This window comes from Panthera pardus, unplaced genomic scaffold (assembly GCF_024362965.1).
Source record: "Panthera pardus isolate Hobbes unplaced genomic scaffold, ASM2436296v1 HiC_scaffold_8, whole genome shotgun sequence".
Lineage (NCBI taxonomy): Eukaryota > Metazoa > Chordata > Mammalia > Carnivora > Felidae > Panthera > Panthera pardus.
This window is the reverse complement of record NW_026527013.1, coordinates 142,093,008-142,096,796: the sequence shown is the minus strand read 5'-3', so window position 1 is coordinate 142,096,796 and position 3,789 is coordinate 142,093,008. Positions and strand designations below refer to the sequence as shown.

Genomic DNA, 3,789 nt, shown 5'->3' with positions numbered 1-3,789 from the left:
GACAGAGAGAGAGAAAATTCTCTCTTCCTTCACCATTTTTTTTTCTATTCAGGCCCTCTATGAATTGGAATGGGGAGGTCAGTCTATATTGGGGAGGGCAATCTACTTTACTCAGTCTGCCAGTTCAAATTCTAATCTCTTCAGGAAATATTTTCACAAACACACTAAGACATAATGTTTAGCCAGATACCTGGGGATCCTGTGGCTCCTCAAGTTTATATATAAAATTAACCATCACATGTCTATACCTTGTCAATCCAGCACATCTCCTTAAACTATAATCTCTAAATAATGGCAATAATAGTTTCACCTCACATAACACAACTGTTCTGCATACAACTGAAACACACTAAAACTTCTCTAGAAGAGAAGGAAAAGTCTATGGGTGCTATTTACTCTTCTCCTTGATATCCCATAATTTAAATACTATGATGCAGTATTAATAATACTCAAATAGTGTGACATAAAATTCAATACATCTTATGTTACATGATAAGAGGATAAGAGCAAGAAAAAAATATTTTATATCTATTCACATATACTCAGAACCAAATAAGGAGAAATACTCATGATAATTACAGTCCTCATTTCTATAACTGGTCATGTGGTTATAGCTAGTATTTGTAACAACATTCTTCCAGTACCCATACCGTATTTCCTTTACCTTCAGAAAGCACGTCAGTTGTTCATGGTTTTTCCCTAATGGGGTGACCCAAACCTTCATTCTTGACAAGCCTGGGTCATTTGTAGTTCCACCTGGACTGGGTTGTTGTAGTTTCCACTGACCTCATTCACAGGGCATAGTAGGACTAAGACAGCCTAAGGGACCTCCAGTACTCTAGTCATACTATTCCTCAGGTCTATTGTGGAGCAGGAGTCCAATTTCCCCCTTGGTAATCAGGATAAATCACCCCAGTAAACACAGCAACTCTCCTCTTTGCCTACTGATTCAGAAGATGTAAAGTCCAAAGTGGCTGGGCAGCAGTCCTAACTTTCAGTTCAGTGGAGTCACTGTTGAGTCTCCTGGTGGAAATGTTCCTTCCTTTGGAATCTTTAAGGCAGGAAAGCATATGGTCACAGGAATAGAAAGCAAAAACTTTGCTAGTGAACTTGTGAAACCTGGCTATGAAAGAAAGAATATCATATATTGGATGCTGATTCAGAATACACATACTCTTCTGGAGAACACTGTCCCAGTCTTGCAAGGTATTGCCATCTACCTGGTGTTGTAATTAGTCTTCAAAAGACTTTTCCACTGTTTCAAGCTGCCTCCGGATGGTGGGGAACATTGTAAGACTAGTGGATTCCAAGAGAAAGGCCAACTGCCATACCCTTTTTGCTGTGTAGTGAGTCCTAGATGAGGGGCAATGCTGTGTGGAATACCATGACAATGGACAATGCATTCTGTAAGTCCATGGATGTCAATTTTGGCAGAAGCATTGCATTCAGGGAAGGCAAGTCCATATCCAGAGTAAGTAAGTCTCCATTCCAGTAAGAAAAAACCCTGCCACTTCCATGATGGAAGGAGTTCAGCATAATGAACCAGTCAGCAGGTAGCTGGCTGATCACCCTAGTGAGAATGGTGCCTTACTGGGGATTCAGTGTTGGTCTTTGCTGCTAGCCAAGTGAGCACTCAGCAGTGGTCATAGCCACAATGGCCTTGGTGATTGGAAGTCCATATTGCTGAACCCATGCATAACCTCTCTCTCTGCTACCATGACAACTTTATTCATGAGTGGACTGGTATCCACAGAATAGGTCATCCTATCCACTTAATTAAAATTCTTCCTCTACTGAGGTTACACTTTGCTAAGCATTCACATATAAAACAAATTCTTCATTTTTTGCCTTACATAGAGGCATATCCACATACTTCTTTCCCAACTTTCCTTGTAATCAATATCCTAATCATGTTCATTCCAAGTCCCTGACCATCTAGCCAAACCACTTGCCATAGCCCTTAAATTGATACATAAACACATGTATGACTATTTCTCCTTCCAAGCCAAGTGAACAACCAGGTGCGCTGCTTGAAGTTTTTCTTATTGGGAGGATTTACTTTATCCCAGAAAAGGGCCATGGTGCTACAGCTGTCCACTTTTGACTGGTGCCTGCACATTGTACAGAATTATCTGTAAACCAGTCATGGGTCTCTTCCTTCCTCAGAAGGAACTCCTTGTGAAGCCATACATGCAGCCTGGGAGATAAAAGGGTGTAGCAGGAGTGGGAAAATGGGCATTTGAACTACTTCTTCACATCATCCTATTTATGTCCTGAGGGCCTGTTTGGGTTCAATCACTTACATTCCACTTCAATTTATGATGGGGTTCGGCTGTGCATACCCAACTTATGGCTTGGTGGATCAAGTAACACCTAGCTTATAATGGGCACCTTAGGTCACATGGTAACTTAGTGGTGTGTGGTTAAATGGCCCTTGAAGAATGTTGTCTCAATGAAGGAATATATTGTCCATAAAATCCAGATACCCGTGAGGCTTTGCACCTCTTTTTTAGCTTTGGAGGGACCAGATGCAACAACTTACCCTTTACCTTAAAAAGGGTATTTCAGCATGCCCCATACCACTGGATCCCTAGAAATTTCACTGAGATAGAAGGCTCCTTTAATTTTTTAAACTATTTATCTCCTGCCCTCCAGCTCTCAAATGTCTTACCAATAAGTCTACAGTAATTACTACTTCTTGCTCATTAGGTCCATTCAGTATAATATCATTCACTATAATAATGGACCAATGTGATATCTTATGTAAAGGGAAAGTGATCAAGATCTCTGCAAACTAAATTATGACATATGGTAGTACAGTTGATATATCCCTGAGATAGGACACTAAAGGTGTTTTGTTGGCCTTGCCACCTGAAAACAAACGGCTTCTGGTGGACCTTATTGACAGGGATGGAGAAAAAGGCATTTGCCAGCTCAATAGCTACATACCAGGTAATCAGGGGGTGTGTTAATTTGCTCAAACAATTAAACCACATCTGTCATAGCTGCTGCAATTGGAGTTACCACCTGGCTCGGTCTATGATAACCCACTGTAATTCTCCAAGACCCATCTGTCTTCTGTACAGACCAAACAGGCAAGTTGAATGGGGATATGGTGGAAATCACCACCCCTGCAAACTTCAAGCTCCTTTCTTGTGTCACTAATCTCTGCAATCACTCCAGGAACATGGTATTCCTTTCATTTACTACTTTCCTAGAGAGTTGTCCTAATGACTTCCACTTAGCCTTTTCCTCCATAATAGTGATAACAACATAGGTCAGGGAACTTGCTCTGCCAGTTTCCGAGTACATCTATTCTAATTATGCATTCTGAAACTGTGCAAATAACCACAGAATAGGATTGTGGAGCCACTGGGCCCACTGTGAGATGGACCTGAGCTAAAACTAATTGATCACCTGATCTCCAGAAGCACCTACTTTAACTGGTAGACCACAGTGATGTTTTGGGTCTCCCTAGAATTAGTGTCAGTTCAGAACCAGTGTCCAGTAGTCACTGAAAGGCCTCATTATTTTCTTTTCCCAATGTATTGTTACCCCAGTAAAAAGTCATAGGTACCTTTAGGGAAAGTTAGGAGAGTAATTAACAATATAAATTATTTGTAGTGTGCTGGTGTCTTTTCTTGAGGAGACCCAGCTTCCCCTTCATTCAAGAGCTTCTGGGTCTGTAAATGGTCTCAAATCTTTAACTGATTGAGTGATTTTGACTTTCTGTTTTTATGATGATTCATGTTACACTTTTGTTCACTTGACCCAGACCTAAAACTTTTC

At 40.8% G+C, this 3,789-nt stretch overlaps 1 pseudogene; it reads right to left on the bottom strand.

Annotated features, from left to right (window-relative positions):
* Window positions 1-941: 941 nt before the first annotated feature.
* LOC128775484 (uncharacterized) lies at window positions 942-3,511 on the bottom strand (annotated as a pseudogene).
* Window positions 3,512-3,789: the final 278 nt, after the last annotated feature.